The sequence below is a fragment of the Choristoneura fumiferana genome, chromosome 5 (genome assembly GCF_025370935.1).
Source record: "Choristoneura fumiferana chromosome 5, NRCan_CFum_1, whole genome shotgun sequence".
NCBI classification, from domain to species: Eukaryota; Metazoa; Arthropoda; class Insecta; order Lepidoptera; family Tortricidae; genus Choristoneura; species Choristoneura fumiferana.
In genome coordinates this window covers 13,706,139-13,730,113 of record NC_133476.1, presented here as the reverse complement: position 1 = coordinate 13,730,113, position 23,975 = coordinate 13,706,139, and the positions used below count along the sequence as shown (strand labels likewise).

Below are 23,975 nucleotides of genomic sequence, written 5' to 3'. Positions count from 1 at the left end.
CTGCAACATAAGGTTACACTATAATTTACTAGCTTTTAAGTTTAATTTTCTCCGCTTACAATTTTTTATTACTCAGTTAATAAATAATATTTAATATAGACAGACCTGTAATCTAAGCTAATTTTATGTTAAATTAATTTTTCATTTCTATTTGTATGTGTTTAAGGGTGATTTTACTTTCAGAATTCGTACCCTCCCTATATCGTTTCCCTATTTTCATACCACACCGTTACTCTATCAAATCACTCAAACACGCATAATTTTATTTCTATCTTAATTACCCTACTTGTCTTAATGTAGATAATTAAATTTATTTAAACACTACTACATAATATCTCCACAATTAACAAAAGCTAATCTAATTTAAATTTATCCACTAATTAATAAGCATTGTACAGGTGGTTTAACTGAAATGTCAACTGTATTCTAATTAATCTCTATTTTTATTCTTTTATTTTAATTAATTTCAACTTGATACAACTTATTTTTATATAGTTCAATGTGTTTAATAACTGGTGGCAACCTATTGGTTAATGAAAATAGTAACTATGTTAAGGTTTAAAATAATGTACGTGTGCCCAAATAAATATTAAAACATAACTAAATAACTCTATCTTGTGTGTCCAGAATCTACTTCAACCATTTCTTTTTTTTTTTATTATTTCTAATAGGTTTCACTGGTACTACCTAGACTAATGTACTGCATAAAATTTCCCCTCTTCGTTGGTATTGGGTTCTACTAGATACATTTTTTTTATAGGGATTAGTAGCTTTACATATAACCCTTATTTATACTATTTATACTTATGCTTCAAACTTCTGTACATACTAATGTTTACATATTGATGTCTCTTTTAAGTTGTACAACTACCTTTCTATTTATTCCTGTCACTACTATTACGTTTCCCCTTTCTCTTGTCATAAAAAATTTGAAATGTAATTTTTCTTATTCTACATATCTCTTTAGCATGTTGTTTATCCTCTTATAATGACTTATTTCCCCCTGTTTAAGCATTACTAAATGATTTAAGAATAAGAATAAGAATATCTATTTGTGAAAATGTAGTAGTGAATAAATTGGAGAAGCGTTTGGAATGCGTACATTTTACTTAAACAAGCATGCAATGCAAATTCTTATAAACTATTGATTTGTACCATATTAAATAACACTAAAATACTATATTATGTCAAACTCAGAAGATTAAATTTAAAGTTATCCGCTTATTGGGTCAAAATAATCATTAATGCCATAATAACACTTATCCAGACAAATTTTACGTAATTCATATTTATACTCAGGCATGTCAAAGTTCCTTATTTCTATGGGTAGATTATTATATACTTTTACCATCATACATAAGTAAAGCATTTTTTTGTAAAACAAGCTGTTTTCGACAGCGAAGGATAGCAAAGAAGAGTACCGCGGCTATTTGTAAATCAATATGTAATTATGAAATATTTCTAAGTAATTTTTACAATTCTTTATTTACCCCAGAATCTGTTTATACTATCTCAGGTAGCTTTATCTTTTCCCCCATTCATAAATCTCTCTCAGATATAAATATCTAAATGCTCCCCTCATCCGCTCAAAGGTTGACTGGTAGAGGATAAGTCCGCCTTTCTACATATAGTTAATATAAATGTACTCTGTGTCTCATCGGTTGTCAACTGTGTTTGTTTACCTATTTTGTACTATAAAGAGTTTACATACATACATACATATCTTGATAATACATCTGCTACTATGTTTTCCTATTATGTATATATAATTGAATTGTTCTAACTAATTTATCCACGTAGTCACTCTAACATTATATAATCTCTAATTCTAGACAAATATTAGCGCCTTATGGTCTATTAAAATTATCACTTTAGCTCCACGTAAATATGTCTCGAACTTAGCCAATCAACTTATCACTGAGAAAACTTATTCGGTCACGGTCCAGTTGAGTTGCGGACCCCTGAATCCTCTACTGTGGTTAATTTTATTTTCTGGTTCAGATCCATGAAATTAACTAACTATTTTCCCTCTCTAATACAATCCACCTTCCTCTATCATTTATTTTACATTGACCCATTTTATACTACAAATAATAAAATTTTGTACTTTAACTACAGTGCCTTACTTTATTTTATTTTTATTTACACAGCTGTTCTTGTTAAAATATTTTATTTCTAAATTTTAATTCATCTCCCCCCCCTTATTCATAAAATTCTTTACGTTAATAATTAGTTCTAATTCGGCCGCTTAATAAACTGATTTTGAATAAATTTAAACCTTAACGATAACTGTCTAACTTTTATTTTATGTGGTTTTATTTTTCTTTCATACGTTTTGTATTTCAAATTTGTTTCTCATATCGCCCTAATTTTAATATAAAGTACACCTAAATTTTCCGCTTCCAAGTCGCCACGTTTCGTATCTATGGACGTGAACCCTTTACCTCGCTTACGCGCAATTTAAAAATAAATACTCGTACCGCCCTTCGCTATCTGTCACCGCGCACACTGATGCCAGATGGGGGGGATTCCCCCAAATTTGGGGTTTTTTTTAAGTTATGGGGGACAACTGGGGGGAAAATATTTTTGGGGGGATAGTTGGAGAGAAAAAATTACGTTTGGAGAGAATTTGGAGATTTTTATTAAATTACGACATATAAGTATGAAATGACACAAAAAAACAATTCAAAGCATAAAATAACGCTCACATTCGGAAAGAAAACACAAAGTGTACAGACTACAGTCCCGAGTTCGAAGTTGCCTTCCGCCCGCACCTCGCCTCGCCGCCCTGTCTTCGGTTCGCTTCGTGTCTCGCTCGGCTTCGTTCGGCTCTAGTCGGTCGGTTGGACAAACTGGTTTTTAGCGCCAACGCAGAGTCAATCTGTCAGTGGTGTTGGTTTTGTTTTGCTAAAATTTTGCTTAATGTGATGATAATAAATAATGGCTCTGTCAAAGAAAACTTACGTAAGACGTTATAGAACAGAGTGGAAAGTGAGCCAGTATTTAAAGGTACGTAAATCTCAGTAGGTATAAATTTATTACAACCTAAATGAAATCATATCTCACTGAAGTTTTATTATGTTTTTATAGCTCTTAGTAAGAGGTGGTACTACTTAGGTCAACGATAGTCGAATTCGACGTCATGTATGTATTATAATAAATAAGTAATAACTGAAACGGATTGTACTAAAATATACCTACTTACTTACTTTCAATATTTTACTAACACTGGGTTTGGTTTGGTTAGATATTATTATTATTTAATGTAATGTAAAACATTGAAGTGTTGTATGAACTAACATAATATAAAATCTAACAATGTGTGGCATCGCTTAAATAAAAAATACACTAATGTTGCCATTTTATATTTTTACCCCATTTTCAGGGTGGCTGACAGTTTGCATTGGTGACGATACAAAAGCGTGGTGCAAGGCTTGTCACTGTACATTAACCACCCACAAGAAGGATTTGATAGAACATTCCAAAACTAAAAAACATGATCAATCTATAAAACGATCTAATATCGTCGGGCAGTCAAGTAAAATGCCAGATTTTTTTCAAAAACCCTTAAAAGAGCCACGAAAAATTGCCGAATTGAAAATTGCCGCATATGTTGCTGAGCATTCCAGTATCAAAGCTGTGGACCATCTAGGAGTACTAATAAAAAATTTGGATCCAGCTTCTCCAGTCTTGAAAGACCTCAAGTTACACAGATCAAAATGCTCTGCTTTGATTAGGAATGTTATTTCTCCTTGTTTCTTGGAAGAATTATTGGAAGAAGTTGGAGACAGTCATTATTCAGTCATCATCGATGAAACTACTACTATTGACACTAAAAAAGTAATGTGTATGATAATCCGATTTTTCAGTGAAAAACAGAATAAAATAATAACTCAGTTCTATAGATTGATAGAAATAGAATCTGCAGATGCAACTTCATTGGCTGATGTGTTCAAAGCACAGCTAACTGCTGATGGCCTCGACATATACAAACTTCTGGGCATAGGTGTGGATGGTGCTAATGTCATGGTTGGTGAACACCATTCTTTTTCCTCTATTTTGAAGGAAGGAAATCCTGATCTGGTAACTATTAAGTGTGTTTGTCATTCATTGCATTTAGCAGCTGAATATGCTTTTAAGACCCTTCCCGATTTTTGGATTTTCTTATTAAAGAATGTCACAACTGGTTTTCCAATAGTACAAAGAGACAGATTGATTACAAACAAATATACATGTTGCTTTATGAAGGTAAAACTCCAGTAAAAATAAACAAATTAGCTGGCACTAGATGGCTATCCAGGTACGAAGCTCTTATAAAAATTTTAGAGCAATGGGATGGATTAAAATTACATTTTGATATGGCTGCATCCAAAGAACGCTGTTATACTGCTGAACAATTGAGCAATATGCTCAAAAGTAAGACAAATTTGTTGTACATGACTTTTCTTGGAACTTATCTCAAACCAATCACCATGGCAAATAAAATGTTTCAAGCCACTAATGCAGACCCTTTAAAGTTGCTGGAAGAACTTAATAACTTATTATTAAACTATTTGACAATTTTGATTCCTCCAGCACAGCTAGAAAAAGCTGATAAAAATAATTTATCAACTATGACTTTGAAAAGTACATCATGGACGCATCGTTCATGAACTTTGGTTATTCATTTAATGAAAAGTCTGAAGGTATAAGAGACCATGAATTGAAAGACGTCAAGCAACGATGCAAACAATTCCTTATAGAAATATGTAAACAAATTCAGAGAAGGCTTCCAAATAACCTGAAAACTTTAGAAAATTGCAAGTTACTAAGCCCGAAGAATGCAACCTCCCAAATAAAACCGGATATTACCAACTTAGCTAAATCTTTTAAAACTCTTTGCATTGATGTCGATTCTACAATACAAGAATGGAATGCTTTGCATCGTACAACTTGGAATTCCACACAACACACCGAAGAGTTCTGGGTTGAAGTGTATAATTTCAAAAACGCTGTCGGTGACAGGACATTTTGTCACGTAAGCAAACTGGCATTGGGGATTATGTCTTTGCCCTTCTCCAATGCAGTTGTGGAACGAGCCTTCTCCCAAGTTGCCATAATTAAGGACAAGCTTAGAAACAGGTTGGCCATCAACACTGCTGAATCCATCTTAAGAGTTAGATACACAATGATGGATGGATGTTTAAACTTTCAGCCCAGTGAAAAAATGTTAAAGAAATTTAATTCGGAAAAAATGTACTCCAGTAGTGCCGATACTACAGATGTAGCGTCTGATGATTCAGAAGTGATGGCGGCTATCGCTGAAATAATTTGATAATCGTTATCAGCTTTTAAATGACCCGAATTTGAATAGTAATTTTATAATTTGTAATAAAAAATATATTTTAATTTGTGGGGTTTTTTTTCTTCTAAACCTTAATTTTGGGGGATATCGGTGAAGGCTTGGGGGAAAACATAGAAAACCATCTGGCAACACTGACCGCGCAGCTGCCAACGTCAACACTATAATTCTATCGTCAAAGAAAGGTTCTAACCTCAATTTACTATGAACTTACGCTTGTCTTTATTACACTAAAAGTATTTAAAGATAACTAAAACTTTCCGTATCCGCGAGTTTATAATTTAACAGGTGAGTGCCGCCGACATAACTTACGTTCTATGATCTAACTGTAACTATTGATTTGGACTCAAGTTTCGACAGTAACTAACTATTGTTTTAAACGGTATTAACAGTGCTCGCGTTTTAAATATGTGTAAGTGTCAACTGTGTAATAATAATGCCTTTTATCTTTCAGATAAAACCTCGCCCAGTGTATCTCGAATGTAAAATGACTAAAGCTCACTCGGATTGCTCTTATAATGAAATTTAAATTTACTGAGCTCATTCAATGGAACCAGACCCCACAACAGCCCATTGTTGTTGACATTGAACGGTATGTACTAACTTTCTTAACCTCACTATGTCATAATCTCATAAAATTTCAACTGTTAAATTATTTCTTTATTGTTATTACATTTCAAGCGACATTTAAACTCCAAATGTTTGTGTAAGCTAAAACCCAATTAAAATTCATTCTACTCTAACTTCAAACTACTCTTTCTGTTATTTATTTCTTTCTTTTATTTACAGAAAGTGTGATAATCTAATGACAGATGAGCGCTGAACATCACTATATCACACATACTTGAGCATGGATTGAACTAGTGTCTACCTCTCACGATTTGAACTCGGATGTAATCCTGCTACACAATCATTGAACTAATCTCACTCTAACTATACCGCTGTCCGCAGACATCTTCCTCTTAATAAAATAATTTAAATGCTTTTAGGTGCTATGATTAATTTTTGGTGTATTGTTTCATTTCTTTACCTATAACCCTCTACTATTATCATTTCATTAATTACTCAATCATTAATTTCATTAATTTGGTAAACTATTAATAACAATTGTCTCAACTTTCATATAACAACAAAGCGACCCCGTTAGTTATTTACTGATTTGTTTATACCAAACATTTACAAGTAAAACTTAATGTAATAAATTGTAATTGACTTTCTCGCTTTCCCCTCATAAATTAAATACTCAAGTAACAGATTTTATTTTATGTCAATTTCTTATCTGTAAATCTATCATATATTACTGTTTTACTTAGATCAACTTCTATTATCTGCGCTCTACTTTCTAGGCATTGTGACTAATATTTTACTCAATACTAATCTGATTAAATATCTGTCTGTATAATCTGACTAATATTTTACTCAATACTAATCTGATTAAAGCAAAATTTTCTCATTATACTAATCCTGAGTAATTAATACATACTTTATAAATCATTTCCCCTATTACTTAAGAATGCCTTGGCAACCGAGCTTTGCTTGGGCTTTAACTAAAATATTGCTATCTCTCTCTAACTTTTGATGTATGAAATGTCGTTTGACCGGTATTTTTTCATATCTAAAATGGCGTCTTGTTTCACGTCTACGCATGCGCATGTGTGAAGTCTGGCCCTATACCACGAAGTGCAAAACTCGAAATTCGTATGTTGCCGTCCCGCCGACGCTTAAGTCATATAATATGCGAGTAAAAGAGACGATGCGATACGAACCCTGATTTTCGAGTTTCGTAGTACTGCAGTTCTAACTTCTAACTGTCAACTCGCAACAAAAGCAAACGCTACTTTTATTTGAGTTTTGAATCCGCTTAGCTCTCAAATCTGATATTACTAAACTGTCTACGCTACTTCTAATGAAACAGATGACTATTCATTACTAAGGCCGAAGAAAACAGTGCATCGATTACTCCTACATCACGCCTATAGATCTTGTGATCATTGCAGCTTATAACCAAGGGTGGACCCTCGTCTTACTTCTGTGAATGTTCGTCAATCAAGAATAACCTATCTTAGTGTTTTTAGTGAAGTGAATTAAAAATAGGAAGTGCTTACGACCGTCTTCATTTCGACAAGAAGTTCTTTATGTTGTGATTAGGGTTGCCACCTTTTTTTAGGGCGAATAAAGTATTTTTTTCATTTTAGAAGGACAAAAATAAAGTACACAGAATAAAAAAAGAGTATTTATTATTTCTCCTTAAAAGTGGATACCAGTTTAATTAGTCTCATAAGTACTCATAACCAGTAACGAGCCAGTAAGAATAAGTTTTACGTAAATAGAGTATTTTAGCGTACTTTATTGGTGTCGTAGATTATAAAGTACGCCTACATGAAAAAGAGGACAATACTCTATTTTAGAGTACGGGTGGTAACCCTAGTTGTGATCCGCTAGATTTATTAAATTATTAAACTATTCTCAAGTTATTCCTATCCATACTGCTATTACACTGATTATAATCATCATCATCACCCCAGTCTATGCATATCCTACTACTAAGCACACAGGTCTCCTCTCAGAATGAGAGAGCTGATTCTCTATACTATCACAACTTTAATTCAAATTAATCTCAAACTCCATTTCACGAACAGCAAATTGTGGCAGTCTAAAAGAACAACCACTGTTTTAGAAAACTACTGATTTTATGCTATATTACCTATCTTTTACTTACTACAATCTATATCTAAATTAATTCTTAACCTCAAATCTTTTTATTTACAAACTTGTTATTATTTTTATCTATGTTATTAATTAAATACTCATTTTGGTCATGATTTTCTTTCTACTTTTGTTTGTATTCTAGCTCACAGCTTTGCAAACTGTAAACAGACTATGATTAAACTAACACCAAACTCTAAATTACTTAAGTAAATTAAATTAAGTTCTTCCTGGTCATGGCATACCATATTGTAATAAGCCCTTTTAATGGCCTTGTGATTTTGAATCGTCTAGTGGATAGGAACCTACCTTATGCCCAGCAATAACCTAAGTGCTTTTATTTGAGAATTAATTTGAAAAGCCTACAGTTGTGTTTCTAATGTTATAATTAATTAAGCAGTTCCTAACTTCGTGATAATTTTGACTCTAGATTGAACTCTACTGAACTTTAGGATGAAACTTTAATTACTGAGATGTGAATTTAGATATACTAGTAAGTTTAGACTGGATAGTTCTAGAAATGGATCTTTCAGGTTACCTAGAATAATCAGTTTGGAAAAATGAGAGGAAATATTTCTACTACGGATAGTGTTTGTGTTTGTATTACTTCTGAATCTATTTTGACTTAAAACTAAGTTTAATACCGGGACCTTTAAGGTCCCGGAAGGACGCTACCTCCTTGCCCCTTCGTCCTTCATCCAGTCGCACACCAGAGCAATATATCTCTATGGATATGTCAAGTTATGATTTTACTAGACTAAGCACTAACCTTGGTGCATCAAATCAAAGTATGGAAATACAAACACAATGTTTTGTAAGAAGTTGAATCTAATTTTAGACTTATGGTTACTTATTCTATGCTTATATTAGAATACTCTATGAGATGCTTAATTATAACTTTGATAATTAGTTCAGGAATGAGTTTAGACACTATAGCTTTTCATTTACTATAGGCGCTAGTATCTCTTAATTTAGATTACGTCTTATCTATCTTAGATATATGAAATGTCTAATTTGACATAATTTTATTTTGGTATAATTACTAATCTCATAGTGACTTTCACTTATTTTAATGAGCTATCTACTTAGTCTAATTTTCTAGTTCTACCAGCATTTGGCGTTACCAGAGTAAAGCAGAAAGTAAGTACCGATTTCTATACTTTACGCCCAGAACACAAGCGTTAATAATAATCTAACTAGCTTATAACTAGATAACCCTTGGGTATTCAAGATAACCTCTGTATTAGGTTTTGGACTCGTCTATGACTAGTTTGTCTCAATTCATATATTTTAAATGAACAATAAACTGTTTCAACTATCGATCCTTAATCAATTATGTTTAAATCGAGATCGAATGAAAAGTACGTAAATTTCCAGATAGACTGTTGCCTGGTATGTGTCAACGTAAGCTATCGACCGTAGTCAGGATTTCTACATCCGTTCACTCAATGTAAGGACGACAACTAAACAGATAGTATGTATTTATAACACGATAGACTTTTGTATTCTAATTGATAGATGGTCCAAAACCCTCTACGATTTTATCTCTAACTTATTACTAGACATAATTTGATGAGATCTTAATCAAAAGTATGAATATGATGTTTGATATTAATTTTATCAAAACAAAGCTTATTTTAGCTGGCAATCGTAATTCAAATCGAAATTAGATGATAATTGTGTTAAATATTATTCAGTAAGTTATCTGGCATTTAATTGTCCACTTAGCTATGAGATCGTGTCATATCAATTCCCGCTTATTCATTATAGGAAAGACAGCTAAAATATGTTATTGTTATTTACTCTTAACAAAATGATCAAACCGTATTTTGGTTTTAAATTGAAGTCAACTTACTAATTTTAATAAAGTTATTCGTAGTCAAGTTCTTATGAACTAAGTTTTGTATAATGAAGCATTGACGTAAGTACTTAAATAAATGTTATATTTTATTTTCTTAAAATCTAGTTTATGTCTTAAAACTATGTGTGTGCGAGTTTAAGCTTTCCCTAGCTCTGTGTTGAAGTTTAGCAATTTGGAGGAAAACCCTCATAGGTGAACTAATTGTGTGGTGAGTTAAAATAGTAACTTTTCCCGGTGTAAGGAAACGCTACTCTAGCTAAGCCCTATGAACTTCCCTACCTATATAGCCCTAATAAATCCTACAATTGTACTTTAAGCTTGCCTGAGGCCCCTACTCTCTGTCTGTGATTAGCAAAACTAGGGAATTAATCCCACATGTACATTTAGTGTAATGTAGAAATTCACGGTGCAATGAATTTCTTCTAATCTCCTATCAACAATGATGGTGTGTATACCTAAAGCCCTATCGGTCCCTAAATGGTGCTGAGCTCCCAACTTTCCCGAAGGAAAGTCCCTATGACGGGAGCCCCGCGGAACAGCAGAATACCTAACGTTGTGCATAAATACGTAAATAAATAGGGGACAGGAATTCTGAGTTTCTTAAGTACAAACCAAGCGTCAACAAGACACGCATTCACTTCGACGAGCGCTACTTAGTCGTTACAAAAGACAAACAGAATCCACTGGTGGCTGGTACGACAGTATTTTGCCGCTGAAGCCGCCACAGCTTCAGGAAGTGGAAGCCTATATCATCCACGGTTGTCACCGTTAGGTGTCAGACGATATAGACGGACTTAAAGCTCAACCAAGGTACGTTATGGAGGAACCAAAGTCATTTCCATTAAGTTGGGAAAAACACAGAAAAGTTATGGGTTAGTACAAAATATACGTAGGCTGAAATGAAACGCTATAAAACGATCACTCCACACTACAAGAACAAATAAGGGACTTTACCGCCACAAGACCGCAAAGATTCCCTCACACAAAGATTTTCCGAATGAAAATCAGCACTAAATATTTCACAAATAATTAAAAAACCAGAGAGTTAATCATTATTCCGCAGATTAATGATCAAGACCCCGACACTTTACTTCCTGAAGAAATACTCACATTTCTTGTAAATTAAAATTAATTCAAATTAAATAAAATCAAAAACCCCAATTAAAATTAATGAAATAAAATTACCCGATACTATTGACTCTAATTTGTTAACAAAATGGCGCACAGAAACTAAACCCCCCGACTAGCAAAATAACGATGTTGACTCTACGAAATCTAAATCCATCTGGCTCCCGCCCTTTTTGTGTCACCTCTATTTATAGCTTCTCTCCCGGGACCTCTGGTATTTTCGCGCCAAGCGACCAAACGACGCCAAGCTTACCAAAGTCGACAACGATGACATTGCCAGCTCTCGCTTTTTCTTCTGCCAAATCCTTATCTCAAAATAGCCAAATTTTAACCGTAAAATTTATTTTTGAACTAAAATTTCCTATTTATCTTGACACTATCATAGCTTAACTATTCTAGTAAATACGTTTCATTTTTATATTGTGCTACAACAATAATTTTCAATAAATATTTATATGTATTTGTCAAATACTTCAATTTTACCTCAACGTTTTAATTTCCTTAACCTATCTAACAATAATCTTACTTCTAATGATAATTTTCTACTTATTACTCCCTACACTCTTTGAATATAAATAGCCAATTACATACTTCTATTGTTCGTTATAAAATAGCTAATTTGCCTACAATTATAAACTGGTATCCCCAATTCGCGCCGTTTATTCATAGTTTCCTTTGTCGAATTAACGCTACTCAAAATTTGCTTATAATTTCGCCACGTTCCTACTTTAAGTCAGTGCGACAGAGTGCTTGTAATTTCATCATAACTAAATGTGTAATTACTCTGCTAATACTACTCCGTTTTGAATGAAAACTTAAATTTATAATAGATAATGAACCAATGATCTATACTACGATTACGTAATGCTTGCATTTTCGGTTTTTCTTAACTTATTTAGCTAATTTCGACAACTTGCCGTTTCCATGATGCTTCCGTTGATATTTCTTTAAATTAACATAATTATTAACATCAAATGTATCTAAGATCTACTGTAGACTAATACTAATGATTCTATTACTATATCAAGTCTATTTTTGATGATTTTGTGACAATATTTCTTGTTTTTAGATAAAATTTACATTTCCACTACCAAAAGCGACCTCTATAATTCCCACGTGAAACTAACTAAATAGCCTCCCAGGTTAATCTGCCGCTAAACCCAGTTCGGCATTAGTTCACTAATTTTCCATGACGCCTACCATTAATTCCTTTAATTGACCATAGATGGCGTTTCTTTACATTAATTATTATACCCGAACAACACAATTCTAATCTCCAATTAAATTTAACATTTACTCATTAAATTGACTGCTAAATTATCCCTGCTTTAATTACATCGACATTCTAATCTCAATTACTCTTATTTAACTGTCTTTGTCGACATGTTTTTGTTTCGAGTTTCCATCAAACCTTCATAGATGGCCCCACTAACAATTTTCTACTAATTTATTCCCAGTGACGGTCGTGTGACACATCCGAACCGTTACACAACGCATCTGCAATCCCCCTGGTGTTGCAGGTGTCTATGGGCAGTGGTGATCTCTTAACATCAGGAGACCCACTTGCTCGTTTGCCATACAGTCGAATAAAAAAAATCGGATAATGTGGGACATTTAAGTTTGTATGAAAAAATCTCATTAGGTACACTCGAACCTCGAACCAACTGAATCGTGACCGTCATAGTGACATCGCATTGCTTGACAAGGGAATTTATATCGAAAATACAAACTGAAAAACTAGAAAAAATGATCAGCGCTGGGAATCGAACCCAGGTCCTCAGCATTTCGTGCTGTGTGCCATACCCCTACACCACCACTGAACAGGAGTCTAGACACAAATTTCTCCTATGCACCACATATCTCAGCTTGCTTTTTTTCTTATTTAGCCACTTCAGCAGCGACACTAGCGACATCTATGTTTTAGCTCTCATCGAGAGAGGTCAACATTCCTTCGGAACTAACCGAATATATGAATTTCACGGGATGACCGAAAAAGTAACAAATTTGGAGTTGAAATAAAAAATACAAAAAGACTCCAAAACCAATCATAAGGGAAATTATTATGACACTTACTGTGAGAAAGTTCTACGGTGGGTCAGGACTCAAAGGTTTACTAATGTTTCGGCGAAAAACGTGTGGCAACCTGATTCATTTCGCAACTTTTCATTTCCCAACTGCTTAATATTTCTGAAACTGTAAATATTTCAGGATTCTTATAAAACGAACCTAACCTAACGTAAAGGGTTCTACACGATGGCCCTGAAATAAATCCTGAAATATTGACAGTTTCGACTGTACTATGGAGTATTGTGTAAATATCGAAATCTACGCAGACAAAGTCGCGGGCAAAAGCTAGTTATTCACAAAATCATGTTAAGCTTCCGTTAACTGGCCCAAGTCTTTTCCATCACTTGGATGTTTGGCTTTACCAGACGCAGATAAATCTTAAGTTTTGTATAACGGGTTTGTAACTTTTTATGATCATGAGTAATTTTGATGGGTAATTTTAATTTTCAATTTTGTAATTACGATCTTTACTCTTCCAGATAAAAACAGACCCATTAATCAATCAACTGCCATAGCCCGTCCACTGCTGATCATAAGCCTCCTTTATATTGCCCAACAACTTTCTATCCTTGGCTTCTCCTATCCAGGCACTCCCAATAAGGTAAGTACTTAATTATACTTATGTGAAGGTCAGTAAATATTTTTAATTTTCGGGCAGCTAAACTCAAATAAACCACCATTTTTCGTTAATTTTTGGTATATTTTTTTTTAACGATTTTTAGTGTGTATAATATAAGATACAATAGTTTAATGTCAACTGCTCATCACCTTTTACAAAAGATTGCTTTTTCCTATGCAAAGACGTTCATTATTGAAGAGTCCTGGTGCTACACCACCCGTTGCACTTCACCGTATGCATTATACGAGGATCATACATTACTTACCGTTTTAAAATAAATGCAATTAAACCCGTTAATTACTTGTTATTGAGTAGTACCTAACTCCTGTGGTCAACTGTGGTCTTCACTTGTCTTTATTATTAGTTCCCTTCACCAAATGATGATGTTCAAGAGCAAAACCAGGTGTCCCTACAATATTTGAAGAATTCCCTCGATTTCCTTTTAGGGTTCCGTAGCGAAAATGGCAAAACAGAACCCTTATAGTTTCGTCATGTCTGTCTGTCTATCTGTCTGTCTGTCCGTCCGCGGCTTTGCTCAGGAACTATCAATGCTAAAAAGCTGTAATTTTGTACGATTATATATGTAAACTATGCCGACAAAATGGTACATAAAAAAAAAGTTTTCAGAGACGTAAAGTAGGGGTGCTTTTTTCTCTCTTCCAACCTTGTAGTGTGGGGTGTCGTTGTATAGCCTTTTAAAATCATTAGGGGGTTGCTAAAACGATTTTTCGATTCAGTGATTTGTTTGCAAATATTCAACTTTAAGGAGCAGTGACTCGGCGGCTGCCGCTACCGTTCTGCTCGCGCGACTACTCGACGATACTAACACCGGCGCATTTTCATCGTCATTTTTATTGCCACCTTCTAATGAAGGGTAGCAAAACAGAACAACATCACTCTGTAAAGGCACGTTCACACAAAATAGTTCGCTTTAAAAAAAAATTGTACCCAAGAAGGAAGAAACGGGCAAGCGATTTACCCGATGATAAGTAATTCACAGCTGCCTATTTCAAAAGAGACGTCTCTATTGTGGCGTCCGCCACTCTATAAAAAGTGTTTGCTAAATATTTAATAATCACAAATTGGATTCCTAGCGCGTTGCCAACCTGCAACGCAGATGTAATGCCTCTTGTGCTCATAATTTCTCCGGTTGACTAACTCTCTGCACCGAAACACAACTGTGCCAGCTTTGCTATTAGCAGCAGGATTAGTAAGTAAGATGGTGGCTGCGATTCGTAAAGACCTTAAACAAGATCCTACCACCCGTAAATCCTGCTTAATTTGAAACATTTCCAACTGTTCTAGTAACTGTTCTAGGCGACCAAGACAACCCTTTAACAAATTAGGATTAAATTTCAGTTGTGCATGAACACGCATATCTTGCATAAACGTAGATAGCTATCATAAGGTCGGAAGTGAGCAAATAAAATATTTTAGTCTATTGGTATGGACCTCCGCAAAGTAACGCCTGATTCAATAAATTATTTAAAATGTGTTTATGTTTTATACGGCTAAAAATGCATTTAGCCAAATGCATTTTAACGCTAAATTACACTGACGCGTTTCGAACTCAACCAGAGCTCATCTTTAGAGTGACACAACCGTACACCATGCTACCAGTTGTTAGACTAACGAACCACAACCACCGTTTTAATTTGTCACTGTAACTCCCCACAGTTTTATGAAACAAAACAAAACTACCCACAAATTATTAATATTTTTTTTTAACTGTCCTTCAAAACTACCTTGATTTTTATTTATTTACTGTCAAGGCATGTTCTATTAACTACCATTGCTGAAATAAATTCCAAACCGTTTTTTCTGAAACTGGTGATTGAGAAATAAAAATGCTCAGTAAGTATTGATCGAAGATAAGGAAAAATGGTCTAAACATATCCTTAAAATTACTATCTCACGTTGCATCTTGAGAGAGGTATTTCTCCATATACTTATCAACGGACGGGGTGGACAGTTTTTGCAAAAAGCATGAGCTGAGATGGCGTCGCCATCACTTTTGTTATTACTATGGTATAGACTGCAAATAAAGTACCATAACCTCGACCCGCACAACAACCTTTTTGCAATAAATGCCTCGGTGATTCCTTGATGAAAACGCGACAAGGTTGTTCTGCGGTTCGAGCTTACAGCGGTTAACTCGCACCTATAATATTGCTGTTCTTCTACATCGTGACGTAATCGAAGCTATTAGCCAGCATCGCTTCGCGGTGCATTAACTCGTTGCACTATAAATGACCTGCTATCGGCTCTCCATACATCGAGCCTAGCTCAACTACCAATATCAACATCGATTTCACAACATCCTGAGTAATTAGGGCTCCGTCTATTACATTACTTAAGTAAATACATTCGTCTTCTTACGTGCACTCACTTGGGAAATGAAATTAAGTAAATAAATAATATCGGCAAGCGATTGCCTGGACTACGAGTATATACCAAAAAGCGAATTAACGTTCGAAGGATGTCATTAAGCTAAGCCGAAAAGAGGCTTACCTATACCGAGCGTTAAGAGCAGTAATAGAAGCAAGTAGGAATTTCAATCTTACAGAGTGAATGTGATACTACGAAAAAAAAATGGATAGAAGTAATAACTGGATTAAAATCACAACGCGGTGCCAGTGAGTTGAAACAGTAAATAAACATGTGTCCATGTCGATGTTGAAAGCTGAGCATCAGTATTGATCGGCTTGCGCTTTAGGTACAACTACATAATTAATATAGTTAAAAATGCTGTACGCTTATCTCTTTTGGGATCTAGTTCATATAATTAATATAATAAGCACCACATATTGCTGTTTTAATAGTCCAATATGCTGACGGTAAAACGGAAAAATTTAATTTAGTTTAATTCACACTGCGGCGGACGTTATGTCTGATATTAAACTTTACATAAGCCCTCATTCTGTTTTATCTGCGCTCGTAAAACTATATCAATAAGGTTTAGTTCAATAAATACCGGAGATTTCACAGAGTTCAATTGAATCTATTTCTTATAAGGGACGTAAAATCCGCATCCGCTCTTAAATCCCCAAACCACTTAAATAAAACTGTTTATGGCCCAATGTCGATAAGAAGACTTTACCCACACGATGTCTCTGTTTTCACGCCTACTTGAGCCGTAGATAACGGGTAGAATATTAAATTGTTCAAAGCTATAGTGTTATCTCGGAAATCGTAGCACTTTTGTAGCGCGACGTAGCACTATCGTAGCGATTTTATCGCCGCCGTAGCTGTCACACGGGTGAGGTAATCTGCCACGTGCACAATAGCATGAGATAGCTGCATAGTTTACTTGTCAAGGTCATTAAGTCTTCTACATTTATTAAATAAGGACACCATTCAATAAAATTTTCAAATACTGCTCAATTCTAATCTTCTATTTTAATATTTAAGTAGACAGTTGAAATGACTCGAATGTTGTTTTTCATAGAAACTAGCTGGTCTAAAGACAGTCGAATTCTATGCCGTCTTAACCCGGAGTGAGGAATATTTTGCATTCAGGCGCGGGGTCCTGTTTCGGAGCAACGCAAACGAATTGCCCACGTAAAAAAATAAGAAAATGGAAATTTTGCTGGCATAAAGGCGCAAGCTGACTTTCACATCCCTGTGCCCAGTGTTGTAAGACGGCCGTAACCGGATTATTATGATGTTTAAAAGCGCCTACCGTCGGCATAAAAAATATTTAGTCAAATTCTATCTCCCGAATGATAAGATCGTACCTTATTACACAACTAAATGAAAACAAGCAATAATTAGATTGTTGAATGATTCAGCGTGTTGATATTACACCTATTAAAAGTCTAAAGTTCCTGACTCGGGTTAGTTTACCCTAATTCGAAACCAGGAAAGCTACTAATCGTAACTTCCTACCTGATATAATACAGTCCATTACGCTACAGCTGAACTCCGTATAGTTTCGGCGTAAATCCTTTCATATAGCTACAATTAGTTCGGCATAATCGAGTGAAGTCAGAGGGCCCGAAACTTTACTAATTCGTCGCATAGTTAAAGCTCTTCAACCTTCAATACAATGCACAATGATGGGCCATTAAAAGAGCCAACATGTGTGAACACATATGGCCGTCGCACACTAACAATTATGGTGAACATAAAGCGTTCATTCTTTTGCATACGAAGCGCTTAGAGAGATTACGTTTTATATCCGCGACCGATCCTACCCTTTTAGGCTTTTCCATTAGCATTAGATACAACACGTACTGTTTATTTGAATTTCATAATATACATTCGACACAAGGTGATGAAGATGACCCGAACTTAAATCTTTTACGTATCTATAGCATACCATATATTTCTAATTAGATACGTATAGATTTCGTCTAATATCAGTGCATTCTAGGCATAGAAGTTAGTACCAAGCGAACATTTCCAAAAGCCATCACTAATAAGCTTCTTAAGCCCCTCGTTGTAATTGCAGTGTGCCCCACTTTCTGAAATTAAAAAAGCCTCTTTTGGCGACCCCAATCACTTTGAGAGTACGCCGCTTTTAAGGGATTCATTTAACATTTCGAGTTATGATTTAGCTTTAAGTATGCAGTAACACTGGCTCTGAGGAAAACGTGAAAATAACAATGTACTCTTGTGTCTCAGCTTACAATATAAGCCTTTTCTGTGTGCTAGCTTTATAAAATACGATTCCGCGATATGTAATTGAGCTATATCTACATCTATATAACGTATAATAACTACTATTATATAAGATCGGCTTTGAATTTGAATAAGGTAATCGAACTGAGTATTTTTGTTAGTATAGTGATTTGGTTTATTCGTTAACGGTAAATCATCAAGTAAATTTTGCCTCATCCCCTTTGTTACGGATTTTGGTGGTATAATTTTGTGAACAATGGTTTAATTTACTAAAAAGTATCTAGGTACTTTTTAACTCTCTTTTAGGTACGCAATCGATAATGTGAAGGTAGCGTAGCGTTATTGACACAAGAGAGGACATTGTTTATAGAAATAATGTGGATGATGTCAGGTTTAATTAAATGTTTACTACTAGTAGGTAAATGCGTCTTTCGTGTTGTTTGAGAATACATGTGCATTCAGTGTAGTTTTAGGGATAAAAGTATAGTTTGAAACGCGTAGTAATCTTGTGTGGCGTTTGTGATGGATCAGTCTGTTCACCATGTTGTTCATTATAACAAAATAAATTTAATCAATCTCTTGGCAGAAACACGTATAACATCTTAAAGTACCTTAAATGTATAACACAAACTCGTATAGACAATAATCGTCTTACATGAATTCAATACTTATAAATTAGCTATTGTCAATTTTGAATACATCGTAACGTCGAATTAGTTGTCTAATTATTAAAAAACATTTTACTTGTTCAGTAAAATAAAATAAAATAAAATAGTTTTTACGTGTTCTCCTAAAGATAATACATTTCATATAGAAGGTTGAGTCACACAGCCATCGATATGTTGATTTCGGGGAAGTAAAGAAACATCGATACTGCATGAAAAACATACATATATGTGTCACACAGTCATAACTGTTTATACGTTTGGGTCCAGGTTATAGAAGTAAGAAGCTCGACTCAATTTTTTTTTTCTTCAAGCTAGCAAATAAGGAGTAAAATAGGTAATGCAGTAAACGTAGAGTAGCTGAGTCGCCGCCCGGGACCGGTTTATATCGCCTTTTCTCAACAGCGAACAAAATGAATTGTTTGCTTTTAGATAGACCGATACTTCCTCTTTTTATTAACTTTAGTATTCAATCAAAATCTTACTTTACAACTTTGACCTACTAAACTTCCTTATATAACGGCCGGCTTCTTCTTGGTTCAATATTTAAGTTTGGTGAGGGAAATTAACGCGGCCTCTGGCTTGAGGCTGTGCCCCAAGCCCTAGGTCCCGAATGATAGATGGTTTATTCTTATCTGTAAATTGTCACATTCACATTTTGTAGCTTTATCGGGCAGACGAATGGTCTCGAGCTTCATACTTCGTACAGAATGTTAAAATTTTCTTATTTTTAGTTATCCCGATATTCCCGCAGGATAGGAATAAAATCTTGAAAATTGAATCTTGAATTTTGGCGCGGGTGTGCTATATAGAACGTTAGTGAAATCTACGATGTATAATTTAGTAATTCCCATGGGAATTTATTAAATTCCGGAAATTAAATTCAACAGTTGGTTGTTAATGGTTTACGCGTGCAAATCAGCGGGTTAACACAAGTAATATTTGATTTGTAAAGAAAATAATACAAAGCAATTAAAATAAAACTAACCTAAATTTAAAGTACCTTCATAAAAAAGACAAATAATGATAATATTGAAAACTAAAACAAATGATTTAAACCAGACCCCTTAGGCAAGGTTCCAAAGATGCTAGCAGCGTTCACTCTTTGAAATGCTATGCTAGGCTAATTCTTTGTCCGAGGAAGCTGCCAGCTTCTAGGTTTCCTCCCCTGTGCGTCTACTGACCTCTTTGATATTTATTTGTAAAGTTTGTCAACAAAGTCAAAATCATCATCAAACTATCATGAGTTTGCGGCGCTTGCTTTCGAGACAATGGGACCATGGTCGGAAGACACAATTTTTTTTACCAAGGACATATCTACTCGTCTGGTTTTGGCCTCAGGCGACCCCAGGGCTGGCACTTACCTCTCGCAAAGATTAGGAATAACAGTTCAGAGAGGTAATGCTGCCAGTGTCTTGGGGTCAATGCCTGAGGCAGAAAATTTGGATGACGTTTTTATTTTGTAATTTAGTTTAGTTTATATATAGTTTTAGTTTTGGATGATAGATAGTATTTATTTTTTTATTCTGTAAACAAAATCATCTAAATTGTGCAAGTTATTAAAGCAGGTTTAGGTAAGGTAGGTAGTTAGATAAGTTTATAGTCCCACAAACGCAGCTGGCTTAGTCGGCTGTCGTCGCAGTCAAGCTCCATTGATTTGCGTCTAGAGATTTAGCTACATTACTTACCAACTTAAATCTGAGGCCGTATTGTCTAATGCTCTGACGTTTACAATCGCATTCAGCATCTCTTTCTACCCTCGTCTTATGTCGTGTGACAAAAAAGTGGTGAAAACGAGTGTGATTCCAAGTGTGTTAGACAATAAGGCTTCTCTTTCTAGATCACGAAAAGTGGACTACATAGCCTCCAGCCACGCGCTCACTCCTTTATTTTCTTAAAATATGACGAAGTTTTACAACATAGAGCAACCGTGTAATGAAAATCTCGTGTTATGAAATTCAAAACTACGAGTACACGGAAGTTACAAAGATGTGACATTAAAGATGAGACATTAAATAATACTTAGTCATTGTCCGATTTTTCGCCAGTTCGGTTACCTATTTATACTATTCGATGTTTTTTTAATTATTATTTCTTCCTAACGTGTTTTTTCGGTGTATCGAATATGTTTAAATAAATGTCTCTCTCTCTCTCTCTCTCACTCTCTCTTAGACACAGGTGCTGCTCGTTTTTCAGAAGCACGGGACAAAAGAGCGCATCGCTTTATCGCAACATATGAGCGTCGTTTTTAACCCCCGACGCAAAAAGAGTAAACATAAAAGTAAAAAACCGGCCAAGAGCGTGTCCGGCACGCCCAAGATAGGGTTCCGTAGCCATTAGGTACCAAAAAATCAAGTAATATTTTTGTAAGGATTTCGTATTGTGTACGGAATCTTCCAAGTTTAGGTATTTACTCTTAAACTACTAATAATTCTGTTTTTTTTTATTTCACCACTTTGTCGGCGTGACTGATATGTATATTCATGCCAAATTAGAGCTTTCTAATACTACGGTCTATGAGCTTAGCCGCGGACGGACAGACAGACAGACAAACAGACAGACGGACAGACATGTCGAAACTATAAGGGTTCCTGGTTGTCTACGGAACCATACATAGGTATACACGCTCTTGTTTTTACATGAAAACAAGGTTCCTCGCGGTAGTTTAGGTACGTTTAATATCGGTTCAGCCGTTTTTGAGACGTTGAACTTATTATCTAAACCACAAAACACAGATAAGTAGTTCAGAAATCAATCTCCATACAAGTGCGCTCGAGCAACGCACACATACACTGGTCACGGACACGATATCTCGGACCGGTTGGGACCAGTGCGAGCGCGAGGGCCATCCGCTTGAAACATGAGTCTGTGAACTTTTTTGTGCAATAATGGAGCAACAAAAAAAAGTTATTATAACTATTCAGTGGACGGTTGTTTAAATTAAATAATCGTGAATTTCGCCAATAACGAAATCGTCGCAAGATATTTTCTGTTACAAATTTATAATAAGTATGACAATGACATTCAAATTAAAAAAAATAGTTATTAATTTATATTTCCATTCTTCCCGTTTCATTCTCAACAATAAATCAAACAACTAGATACGAGAGCCACTACCACGATAGTTTTTTGGTGCACTATACATCTGTGTTTTGTGTCTAAACTGAGGCCGTATTGCCTAACGTTTCAGAAACTCGCAATCGCAATCAAATGACAGTTTTTCTATGTGAAATCTGTCATTTGATTGCGATCGCGAGCGTCAGAAACGTTAGGCAATAAGGCCTCTGGTTAACAAGACAAGCAACTAACGTCATACTGACTGAGACATATGTAGGTAAAGACAGGGTTTTACTGGAATTCGACACGCGTCTGAACGAAGTGTCGTTTGTGCGACATGCGTTTAGGCGATACACGACCGTGCGACATGCCCTTAGTCCGAACCATTGTTTGTGGGAAGTCGAGCGATGCACAACGCTTATCTAAGTATGTAAAACAGAAAGTTTACATTACATATAACCAAATGCGTAATAGGTATCACAAATACTGAGAAAGTGGATGTCTTTTTAATATTGTATTAAAGCTCTTACAATACCGACTGAGGCTTAATTTGAAAGATTAAGAGTCGCAGGTGTATTCGACACAAGACTGAACGGAATTAAAGAGACATTACGACATTATCCCTTTATCCGAGAGCAGATTGATCCCGGATTCTGTTCGAGATCCATTCCAACCAGAGCATTTCCAGCTCTCTAATCCGCAATATTACAGCAAATCTAACAAAACTCTTTGAAGTCATTAAAAATTTGGAATTATTTCGAAAGACGTATCTCAGAAATACAACATCACTTTAGAAGTACCTATATAAATTAAAAATACAAACATTGGAACATAGAACCTCCTCCTTTTTTGAAGTCGTTTAAAAAAAGTTTTGCACGTATCCGATACAAGTCTTAGTGATTAAACTAGTCCTAAGCTAAAAAAAAGTACCTATATTTCGGGGTTTTACACAGCTAAAACTTGGATAAGTACTAAGTACCTACCCTATATTAACGTGGCATAGGAAATGTACAATACAATAGGTACAATGAATTAAAAACTATCTATATTTCCAAAAATATATTTGAATTAATATGATATGATGGCATTTAACATACTTAAAAAACTGTTTACATTTTGTGCTAGTGCTGCACTCTGACGGCAGAAAATTGCTCTAATATTCCCTATACCCTAGCTATTTAGGCTATTAGATCAGATCATCAATAACGGTATTTATTATATAAAAATCACATTATAAGGCAGTAGAAACGCGTGACTGGGATTTTGTACCGTTATTTCCAAGTATATCGGCTGCTTATAATAATGACATTTCAATTCATGGCATAAGTAACATACTGCCGAAATAAAAAAGAAATGCTGATTCCGAATACAAATGAGTAGCGAAAAGTGCCGTATAAGCCAACTCGCCATTTTGCCGTCAATTCAATACGTTTTACTGAGTACTTATGCAAATCTTCAAACATTGTCGATCTCTATAAAAGTAAGCCTTAATTTATGTCTCTAAGCGTGTACAATTTCATACACAGCTTTATGTAAAAAACTTAAGAAGATGACCTGTTGTTTGTAGTAGTGCACTGAATTGATATGGGACTTAAGAGTTATTTTTCGAATATGGAACGTCGGCTTATGTACTTATATGGACACGTTACTACTAGGTACATACAACAGGTCATCTTCTTAAGTATAAGTTTTTGTTGTTTAAGTTTTTGTAAGTCGGGGCAAGCCCTTATAATTAAAAAATCGAAAAGTATTGATATTCGTACTACTAACGACATCTTACAGGTCTAAGGTGCGTGGTTGTATGATGTCGTTATAAGTGCTTATGATACTTTTCGATATTTTAATGGTAGGCGCGTTTACCCCCTACCGGCGCGCTTGCCCCAACTTACCTTATGTACATAATATGTA

General features: G+C 34.9%; 1 protein-coding gene and 1 long non-coding RNA gene across 3 annotated transcripts in view; both read left to right on the top strand.

The window, feature by feature from the left end:
- Window positions 1-23,975, top strand: part of LOC141428213 (voltage-gated delayed rectifier potassium channel KCNH8-like) — a 134,447-nt gene that overhangs the window by 52,039 nt on the left and 58,433 nt on the right. The gene's annotated exons all lie outside the window — the stretch shown is intronic.
- LOC141427811 (uncharacterized) lies at window positions 5,486-7,480 on the top strand. Its single transcript, XR_012451368.1, has 3 exons — window positions 5,486-5,629; window positions 5,796-5,933; window positions 6,131-7,480. It is a non-coding gene; the product is annotated as an uncharacterized lncRNA (long non-coding RNA).